This window comes from Mastigoproctus giganteus, chromosome 10 (genome assembly GCF_048544385.1).
Source record: "Mastigoproctus giganteus isolate SK-2022 chromosome 10, ASM4854438v1, whole genome shotgun sequence".
In the NCBI taxonomy this organism is placed as follows: Eukaryota; Metazoa; Arthropoda; class Arachnida; order Uropygi; family Thelyphonidae; genus Mastigoproctus; species Mastigoproctus giganteus.
The window spans coordinates 168,932,409-168,943,995 of record NC_143584.1 but is presented as its reverse complement, the minus strand read 5'-3'; the positions used below and the strand labels follow the sequence as shown (position 1 = coordinate 168,943,995).

The window sequence follows — 11,587 nt, the reverse complement described above, 5'->3', positions numbered from 1 at the left end:
AACCTCTAAACCCTAGAGCTTCGTTATACAAAAGAAAGGATGGATTATAAAAATTTTGAGTCTGTGATTTGCTAACCCATCAACTGAAGTTCTTCTAAATCTATTTTTTAAAAATATTTTATCATCATTTATAGTTTGGTTCTTTTCTGAAATCGATTAATGTTTTTATTATGTAAGATATTTTTTATTAAATAGAAAATTTTATCAAATGCATTAAATATAATTTTTTGTAAATATTACTTGCATTTCCCGTGAGGGCGCTACAGTTCCCTACAGAATTAATTCTGTCATGTTCCGATGATGGGTTCTGTGCAACTTCCTACACAGTAGAGTAGGTCTGTTGTACCGAGTATTCTGTTTTGCCTTGTATGTGATTTGCTGCGAAAATGCGATGCCATGTAAGGTAATATAGTAGTTCGCTGATCATCATTTTTTTTTACTGTTGGAGGAGATGTGCTGATTTTGTTTCCCATGGTAAGACTGAGCCATGGCTTCTTTATTATTGAGAATTTTAATCGCACTTCCTTGAATATATCAGACAGTGGGGGCATGAAGCGAAATGTCGATCTTGGATATAGAAACACGGACGTCTTACGCTAGCAGCCATATTGTGTTTATCTTGAAGTGAACTTAAAAAAATCTGTCCCTTATTAATGGTTATCTATCAAGTAGTGAAATGAAACAGTTGATACAGTTTTGTTGAAGCCAGTTTTAGTAAAATCATATGCATGTTGTGATCAAGTTATGCAGCCTTAATGTAATTTGAAATTAAGTTTCATTGCTGGATTAATTTCCACATTGTCATCTTTGGTAAATGAGGAAAATGAAACGGTAAGTACTGTACATTTTGGAATGAGCTATTATTATTTTTAAATAAAAACATGCGATACACCTATTAATTTAACTAACTTAATAAAATCATATTTTATATATGATTCGTGATTATCGAAATGACTCATTGCATTCTGACTGTCACTTTCCCTATCGATATCGACGCCAGTTTTGCAGAATAATTATATTAATAGTGGTGTCATTGTTATATAAAAAACATTGCATAAGAAGCAATACGATCAGATTAATTTCTTATATTAATGACAGGGAAAAAAGTAGATGGCAAGTAGCTGAAGGTAGTCCGTAATTGTGTTTAGAGCGTTATATTGAAAGACATTTAACGTAATTTATTCAGCTAGTAAATAAAAATTTTAAGAAATAGAATAGGTGGGGTTAGCAGGGATAAAATTTAAGGAAATTAGTTGTGCGTATCAATCTGATCAGAATTGATTTCATTTGCTGTAGTCGTAGAGTCACGTATGCGGATCCTGATACGCATATTGCAAGATTGTGATATACTTTCCACAAAATGTGCACGGCCTCTTGTTATCTGTTGCATTATTGGAATTACGATAAACCTGTTAACTCCTCTTGCTCCATACGTACAGAGTATCAACTTAAATTTATTTATTACTTTCATTCTGCCGTCCCTCAATGGAGATAAGTATTTCATTTACGGAGGAGACATTTCTTTTAACGTCATTTAAAGCTTCATAATCCTACAATTTTAAGACTGATGGAACTAAAAAGTAAATGATATTGTTACAGGGAAAAAAAAAAAATTTTTTTTAGCTGCATTTTCAAAGAAATTTATAGAGTGGTGATGTAAACCCAATTTGAATAAGGAATACGTTGGTAGAGTGGTAATTCTCACAGGAATACATCCTTATGGATGGATTTCCTGTGAGAATTACCATAGGGGGATGAATCAGATTGGTCCACTTAACATAAATGGTTTGACTATTGATGATCCTGCTCAATTAGTTGATAAACTGAAGGAGTATTTTGCATATACATTCACACATGAGGAGTTATTCAAGGAGGGGAATGCGAGAAGTTTATCAAACTCTAACAGGGAGCTAAGTGATTTTGTAATAACTGAGAGCAAAGTGGAGGAGAAATTGTTGAAGTTAAACATAAAAATGGCACTTGGGGTGGATGGAATCTATCCAGTTATATTGAAGAAGGCAGCGGGGGAAGTTAGAAAACATTTAGCCATATTTATGAGAGCATACTTAGATTCAGGTGAGGTCCCCATGGACTGGAAATGAGCAGATGTATCCCCAATTCACAAAGGGGATTCAAAGTGTGACACAAATAATTATAGACCTGTTAGTTTAACTTTTGTTTCAGGGAAAATAATGGAGTCACTGATTAAAGAGGAGATACAGGATCACCTAGACAAGACTGCAGTGATAGTTCAGACACGGCGTGGGTTTGTTGAGGGAAAGTCTTGTCTGACAAATTTGATAGGATATTATGATGTGGTTACAAAGGAACTGGATGCAAAAAATAATTTTGATATCATATACTTGGATTTCAGGAAAGCTTTTAATACTGTTTCATGTGGATGACTGCTGTACAAATTGGAGAGGTATGGCATTAAGGGCAAGTTGCTACAATGGATAAAGGGATGGTTGAGTGGGAGATGGCAGAGAGTGGTAATAAATGGACATGCTCTACATGGACTAATGTTAAAAGTGGAGTTCCCCAGGGTTCAGGGCCCATTATTGTTTTGTGTATAATGCTGGGCCCATTATTGTTTTGTGTATTTATCAATGATATCAGGCTTAATGTCCAAGTTTGCAGATGATACAAAGATTGGCAGGGTTGTTAATGACATTAAAGATAGTATGCTACTGCAACAGGATCTAGAAAAGTTAGGCAGGTGGGCTGAGAAGTGGCAACTGAAGTTTAACATTGACAAATGCAAAGTATTGCATATGGGTAGCATTAACCAAAGAGCAAAATACCAACTGTGTGGTACTACACTCAGGGAGGTGGAGAATGAAAAAGACCTGGTGGTAATTGTGCAATCAGATATGAAATTCTCTGAGCAGTGGAGACGGGCTGCCAGAGCAGGTCATGGAGTTTTGTCAATGATATATAGGAATTATGCTAGCAGAGACAAGGAGGTGATTATCCCCTTGTAATAAGGCAATAGTCGGGCCACACCTTGTGTACTGCATACAGGTCTGGAGGCTTCATTTTAGGAAGAACATAGAGTTGGTAGAACTCTACGTTCAACAAGATTGGTGAAGGGCAACAAGATTGATGAGAGGAACAAAGGGGTTCTCTTACCAGGAGAGGCTTAAATTCTGTAAGTTGCAGCATCTGGAGACTAGGCACCTGCAAGGTGATCTGATTGAGGTGTATAAGGCCTTGAATGGTTTGAGCAGTCTCAGTACTGAAGGGATACTTCTCCTTGCTCAGACTAAGAACCTGAGGGGGCATAGATTCGAATTGAGGAAAGACAGTTGTAGAATAGTTGTGCAGAAGTTTGGCTTTAGCCTGCTAGTAGTTGATTGCTGGAACAAACTTCCATCTGTTGTTGTGGAAGTTGATAGCTTAAATAAATTTAAAACTGAACTAGACAAACATTTGGAGTGACCGGATGGGGAAAATGGGAAGGGGTTTTTTTTTGGCTGATGCTGTATAAGTTTGCTTTCTTGCATCATATGCCTCAACTAATGCTAATAAAATTCTATCGATTAACCTATTTTTTTTTAATTACAAAGAGAGTAGGATGTAATTGTTTTTAGTTTCAGGAACAACTAGAATTAGAGCAGTTTTTTTGTCCAGACATTTCTTACCTATAGTGGATGAACAACCAAGAACTGTAGAGGACTATCTGTGTATAATCTAGAATAGTGCATCATGTGTGGGCAAGAAAGCGAGACAGACAGCAGCAGAATGACTTATTGGAATTTTAATTTTTCATTCATTGACTAACTTAAGTTGATCATGTACACAGTGGCAGTGTACTTCTGAACTGATTATTAGAAAAGTTTCTCAACTTTTTGTAGCATGACTCACTTAATTTTTTTTTTTTTTTAAATAGTCAATGCAGTGTTAGATGCCCTTTCAGAAAACCAAATTTGACTAACATGTTAAGGATGTCACAAGAGGAAGCAATATTACCTGGTTGATACTAAAAATTCATTGGTTATTAAGAACTTTCAAGTAAAGGAACCATTAATAAGTAGCAATTATAATGTATTAATATGGGATATAAATATGAAAAGAAATAACTTGTCAAGGGTAAAGGAACCATTAACAAGTAGCAATTATAATGTATTAATATGGACAGATTGTAATGTAGTTATAAATTATAATGTATTAATATGGGAAGAGTTGGGCAGATGGGCTGAGAAGTGGCAACTGAAGTTTAACATTGACAAATGGGTAGCAGTAACCCAGAGAAATGTACCAACTATGTAGTGTTATACTCAGGATAGTGGAGAATGAAAAGAGACCTGGGGGGTAATTGTGTAGTCAGATATGAAGTTTTCTGAGCAGTGCAGACAGGCTGCCAGAGTAGGTCATGGGGTTTTATCAGTGATATACAGGAATTTTGCTAGCAGGGATAAGGTGATTATCTCCTTGTATAAGGAGATAATCACCTTATACAAGGAGAGTCAGGCCACACCTTGAGTACTGTGTACAGGTCTGGAAGCCTCATTTTAGGAAGGATATAGAGTTGCTAGAACGAGTACAGAGAAGGGCAACAAGATTTATGAGGGGAGCAAAGGGATACTCTTACCAAGAAAGGCTTACATTTTGCAAACTGCAGTGTCTGGAGACTAGGTACCTGCTAGGGGAGCAAAGGGATCCTCTTACCAAGAAAGGCTTACATTTTGCAAACTGCAGTGTCTGGAGACTAGGTACCTGCAAAGTGATCTGATTGAGGTGTATAAGGCTTTGACTGGATTGAGCAGGTTCAGTGCTGATGGGATTCTTTCTCTTGCTGAGATTACAAACCTTACGGGGCATAAACTGAAATTGAAGAAAGACAGTTGTCAAATAGATGAGTGGAAATTTGCCTTTGACCAGCGGGTAGTTGATTGCTGGAACAGAGTGAATAGATGGGTGAAATGGGAAGTTTTTTTTTTTTTTTTTTTTGGCTGATGCTGCATAAGCTTGCTTTCTTGCATCATATGCCTATTCTAATATATGAAAATAAATAACTTGTCAAGGGTAAAAAGAAGGATTTTCTTAATGAGGTAAAATTATGATGGTCTTATGCATTTGAATTCAGTTCAGTGGCATAAGTTGGAAAATCCAATAATTACAAAGAAAGTTGTTTTAAAAATTGTTAACCTTTTTTATTGCTATCAGAAGATAATGTTGTGGTGAGGTATTGACAAAAATAAGATGAATAAAGTGAACTTATAACAGAATAGGAAGTTGCATAAATTATCAAGTGATCCAGAATACTATAAGTATAAGCCGATAATAATAGTTATTCTTGGGCTGAAGAAGAAATATCCTTTATTTTATTAGCAGTTAGTGAATACCAAAATAACTTGTTATATTTCAGCTGTTACTTTCTCTATTGATATCAGGTCCAGTTATATTTTTCAGAATTGGAATTTATTTGATAGTGTCGTTATAAAAGGCATTGCATAAGAAGCAGTATGAACAAATTGATTTATTTTATTAATGATGGGGATAAAAGGTGTGTGGCAAGTAGATTTATTATGAAATAGACTTCTTTGCATATGCAAATACTGAGGAAAGTGATGAGCAATATTAGACCATTACAGGATAGCAGGATTAATATTATATATATATATTTAAATTTTAAGATTTAATAAAATTTGTTCAATAGGTGCTAATATTTATTGGAACTTGAATAGTTTTGTGATCACTGACAAAAGAGACTAGACAGCATAATCTTATGGGATTTATCTAGTTATGTTAAAGATTAAATGGAGACTACAAAATTAAGTTTTACCTGTGTGATAAGAAAGATTTAAGTTGCTTTCTTGCTGCACCAGCTAAGAAAGATTAAATGGGTCCTATTAATTTGTTGATGTTGGGCACTCATTCCCTTGGCTCCAAGTTGAAGAAATAGAGTCAAGGGAATCAAAAGGCTCTGCCTTTTGCTGTTCCTATAGCCTGACACAAATCAAAAAGCTGCAAGGATGATTACTATTTTTGGATCTCTAATGTGCAAGGTTGTAATCTTACACATTGGATATGCAAAATCTGATATGCTCATTTATATCTTTTCTGCCAGAAGCTGTCAATACAATTTCATAATTAAGTTCTGAATGTAGTGTAAAGGTACATTACAGTAGTAACGAGCACATTCTGTTTACCTAAAAGAAGGTATAAAAATGGAAACAATCAATAAATACCCGAACACTTTGTCAGCACTGGAGAAGTGGAGAATACTCTTGTTATAAACCTATTTTAGCTCCTTGTAATCACATATGCATAGTTTCTTTGACTGAATTATCATTCTCATGTTGCTTGCATTTGTTTTTTTAAAGGTCTGAACAGGTGGGGACAAGTTTGGGCTGTCTATTGGGGGAAATATACTACACCAGCCAAAAAAAAAAAAAAAATTTTTTTAACACACACACACACACACAGAGACAGAGAGAGAGAAGTAAAAGGGAATCACCAAGAAAAAGAATGATGATGATATCCAGCTCAGAACCCTGGGTGTGCCAAGCCTGTACTCACCAGATGTGAGCCCCTGGGGTCAAATTTTGTTTGCATTGTCTGATGTGCAGTGTGATCATTCAGTTTAGCAACATTTTGGTTCATGAAATGCTTATAACTTAGTGAGTAGGGAAGTTTGATGAGAGTGTAAATGTAGAACATCATTGAGTTCAAGTTTCCCACTTGTAGCAGAAAGTCAGCCACTATGACTGTCCCCAAAAAGCTACTGGCCAAGGTTACTGTTCTGAACTTCTTTTTGAGGTATGTGGTGTGATGCCATTCCATGATTTATCTTTTTTGTTTCTGGATAAAAATGATGGAATGAGCTTTTATTCTCAATGAAGCAACTGATGGCACATCTGTGTTCCTGTTTTTTAGTCATAAGCAATGAAGAAGAATTAGTGGGCACAAACTTTTTGATATAACAAGGCCATTTCCCATATGATATCGTGTCCGAAGCTGAGAAGTGATGGGAATTTTCTTTACTGTTAATCTTCAGTTGAACTTAGCTTTTTGGGTACAGTTGCAGCTGTTCTCAGTAGTCAACTGTAATGCAGATGATTATTAATATCTTACTGTTCATCATCATCAGCCATTTTCAATCCACTGCAGGATGAAGGCCTCTCCAGAAACTTTCCAGTTCCTTCTGTTTTGAGCACTGGCCATCCATTTACTACCCAAAAACTCATGAATTTCATCTATCCATCTCCGCCTTTGTTATTCTGTTATTTTCTTAGTCCATCTGTCATCATGTCTTCGAGCTATGTGTCCTGCCCAAGACCATTTTAGTTTAGTTTTGATAAGAATGTCCTTTACTTGAGTTTGCTGCCTAATCCATGTGTTTCTCTTCTTATCCAACAGTCTGATTCCCAATATAATTCATTCCATCTTCTCTTCCATTCTTTTGGTGAGTGTCCAAGTTTCACTTCCGTAAGTCATGGTGGGGAGTATACGCTGATTCATTATTTTACGTTTCAGACAAACTGGGATATTGCTCTTCAGTATGTGACTATATTTCCTGAATGCTATCCATCCAAAATTTATTCTTCTCTTGACTTCCAGCCATTTATCATTATTACAGCTAATAACTTGTCAAAGATAAGTATATGACTCCACCTTTTCAATTACTGCTCCTTCAATCATTATTTCCCTTTCCGTGGCATACTTGTTCATCATTACTTTTGTTTTAGCCATATTCATCTTTAGTCCAAAATCCTTACTAACTGTGCATAACTGATTAAGATTTTCCTCTGATTCTTTGGGATCGTGGCTTATGACCACAATGTCATCTGCAAATCGTAAATGGTTTAGGTACTCTCCGTTCACATTGACTCCTTTCTGTGACCAGTCTAATCTTCTGAAAGCTTCCTCAAGGGCAGCAGTAAACAGCTTCGGAGATATTGTGTCTCCTTGTCGAACTCCTTTTTTTATTTAAAATTTCTACTGTCTTTGTCTAGTCTAATAAAGGAGGTAGCATTCTCATATATTTTCTTCAAAATCATAATATATGGGGTATCTATGCCTTGTCTTTCCAGTGCCCGAAACATTGCCTTATGCTGTATGGAGTCAAATGCCTTTTCATAATCCACAAATGCCAGGCATAATGGTGTTTTATATTCATTTGCTTTCTCCATTAGCTGTGATATTACGTGAAAATGGTCCATAGTTGAGAATCCTGTCCTAAAGCCAGCTTGCTCTTTCGGTTGATTCTCATCAAGTATTCTTTCTAATCTGTTAGTAATGACCCTTGTGAACAACTTGTAGATGTGGGATAACAAGCTAATTGGTCTATAATTTCCAATTTCTGATTTATCTCCTTTCTTATGCAGCAAAACTATGATTGCATTATTCCACTGCTTAGGCGTCACACCTTTTCTAATACACTTTGTGAAGAGCCTTGCCAGTTTTTGTGTTATGTCTCTTCCTCCCAATTTTAACAACTCTACAGTAACTTCATCTTCTCCCGGGGCTTTCCGATTCTTCATTTTCTTCAATGCATGTTCTACCTCATCAGGAAGAATATCGGGTATGTCGTATGTGTTGCTACTTTGCAATCCATCTTCCCCACTGCTAGTATCATTCCCTCGCTCCTTGTATAATTCTCTATAGTAGTCTTCTGCTATTTGAATTATGCCTTCTCTGCTGTTTATAAGTACACCATTGCTATTCTTCAGTTTCAGTATCATTAGCATTAGTAGAGGCATTTGATGCAAGAAAGCAAGCTTATGCAGCATCAGCCAAAAAAAAAAAAAAAAAAAAACTACTTCCACTTCACCCCCTCTGTTCATTCAAAATACCTGTCCAGCTGAGCCTTAAACTTATTTAGGCTATCAACTTCCACGACAAGGGATGGAAGTCTGTTCCACCAACCAACCACCCGCTGGCTAAAGGCAAATTTCCGCACGTCTATCCTACATCTGTCTTTCCTCAATTTGAATTTATGCCCTCTCAGGTGATTATTCTGAGCGAGAGGAAGAATCCCATCAGCATTGAGCATGCTCAAACCATTCAAGACTTTATACACCTCTATCAGATCACCTCGCTGGTGCCTAGTCTCCAGACACTGTAATTTGCAAAACTTAAGCCTTTCTTCGTAAGAGCACCCCTTTGTTCCATTCACTAATCTTGTTGCCCTTCTCTGTATTCGTTCCAGCAGCTCTACATCCTTCTTGAAATGAGGCCTCCAGACCTGTATACAGTACTCTAGGTGTGGCCTGTCAATTGCCTTATACAAGGGAATAATCACCTCCTTATCCCTGCTAGAAAAATTCCTATATATCATTGACAATACACCATGAGCTACTCTTGCAGCCCGTCTGCACTGCTCAGAGAACTTCATATCTGCCTGCACAACCACCCCCAGGTCCTTTTCATTCTCTACCACTGTCAGTGTAGTACCACAGAGTTGATACATTGCTCTGGGGTTGCTGTTTCCCATGTGTAGTACTTTACATTTGTCAATGTTAAACTTCATTTGGCACCTCTCAGCCCATCTGCTCAACCTTTCCAGATCCTGTTGCAGCAGCATAGTGTCAGTAGTGTCCTTGACAACCCTGCCTACCTTTGTATCGTCTGCAAACTTCAACATTAAGCTTGATATACCCTCATCAATATCATTTATTAATACAGAAAACAATAATGGACCCAACACTGAGCCCCGAGGGACTCCACTAATAACATTAGTCCATGACGAACAGTGTCCATTGATTACCACTCTCTGTCTTCTCCCCCTCAGCCACCCCTTTATCCACAGCAGCAATTTGCCTCCAATGCCACACTGCTCCAATTTGTGCAGCAGTCTTCCATGTGCAACAGTATCAAAAGCCTTTCTAAGATCCAAGTATATAATATCAAAGTTATTCCCTGCATCCACTTCCTTTGTGACTGCATCATAGTATCCATTTAAATTGGTCAGGCATGACTTCCCCTTAACAAAACCATGCTGTGTCCGAGCTGTAGCTGAAATCTTGTCTAAATGATCCTGCAGTGCTTCTTTAACTAGTTCCTCCATTAATTTTCCTGGAACAGAAGTTAAACTCACAGGTTTATAATTACTTGTGTCAGCCTTTGATCCTCCTTTGTGAATTGGGGTGACATTTGCACATCTCCAGTCTGTGTGTACCTCCCCAGAGTCCAAGGAAGCTCTCATAATTATGGCTATGGGTTTGCTTATTTCCTTTGCTGCCTCCTTTAATATGACTGGATAGATCCCATCCACCCCAGGTGCCTTTCTTGTGTTTATCTTCAACAATTTCTCCTCCACTTTACTCTCAGTTATTACAAGATTCTCTAGCTTACTGCTAGAGTTGAATACACCTCTGGCTTTCCCCTCACTAAATAACTCCTAATGTGTGAATGTCGATGCAAAATATTTATTTAGTTTGTTTTCTACCTGAGCAGGATCATTAACAGTTGACCCATCGATATCAAGTGGACCAATCTGATTCATCCCCTTCCTTTTAGAGTTTACATAAGTAAAGAACTCTTTGCTGTTTTTCTTTGCATCCCTTGCCAAAGATTTCTTGTAATCTGCCTTCGCCTGCCTAACCTCCTTTGTAACTTGGTTACAGATCAACTTGTATCTATCGTAGGCTTCTGTGTCATGTGTTAATTTGTATGTATCCCATGCATGTTTCTTCTCTGCCATATGCCTCATCAGTTCATCTGACATCCATTTAGGCCGAAACCTTGAACAATATTTCTTAGTTGGTATGTAAAGCCTAGTAGCTTCCAAGATAAGTTCTTTGAATGCTTCCCATTTTGCATTTGCTGTTGGTAACATCATCAGTTGGTCCCATAATCATTTGTCTTTCTGTATTACTGCTCATGGCTGCTGATTTAAATCCTTTGTTTTCCCTTAATGCTTGTTCTACTTTTCTTGTGTTAAATCTTCTTATGTCCTCTCTGAGTCTCTTTCTAATGGCTTTGCATAACTCAGTATACTCAGTTTTCTCCCTGTCAGTGTTTTTCTTGCTCTTCATTTGTCGTCTTCGGTTCATCATGACAAGTGTTTCTTGACTATTTTTTTCTTCTTTGGATTTCTGTTTCCCTATAGGTTTCTTGGGCTTTATCACTTTCAGAAAGTTGTAATATTCCTCGTCGTTATCTTGGTCCCGAGCAGTCTGCAGAAGCTCAAACTTGTTCTTAAGTTCCAGTACATACTGCTTTTTCTCCTCCTCTGTTATCTCAAAGACCTTTGTAATATTTACTCGAGTCAGTTTTTTCCTTTCCTACATCTATATTAAGTATACATCTTACCATTCTGTGATCGCTTCCAACATTTACCGTATTCAGGACGGTAACATCATTCACAATATATCTTCTGTTAGTGAGGATGAAGTCGATTTCAATAGTTGTTAATCCATTTGGACTCTTCCATGTCCACTTTCTGTTCACCCTTTTCTTGAAAAAAGTGTTCATTACTGACAGTCCTTGAGATTCTGCAAATTCCACAAGTCTTTCACCTCTTTTATTTCTTTCACCAATTCCAAAATTTCCTATAGTTCCTCTTTCTGCACTGTTTTGCCTTTTTCCAACCTTAGCATCGAAGGCCCCCATAATAATAGTGTAGTGGGTTTTCTGC

At 37.1% G+C, this 11,587-nt stretch overlaps 1 protein-coding gene across 1 annotated transcript in view; it reads left to right on the top strand.

The window, feature by feature from the left end:
- Positions 1 to 301: 301 nt before the first annotated feature.
- LOC150079463 (uncharacterized) overlaps positions 302 to 11,587 on the top strand; it is a 94,825-nt gene continuing 83,539 nt past the window's right edge. The window contains exon 1 of the mRNA XM_090382553.1: positions 302 to 831. The gene's annotated coding sequence lies outside the window, so the exon portion shown is untranslated. The remainder of the gene's footprint in view (positions 832 to 11,587) is intronic.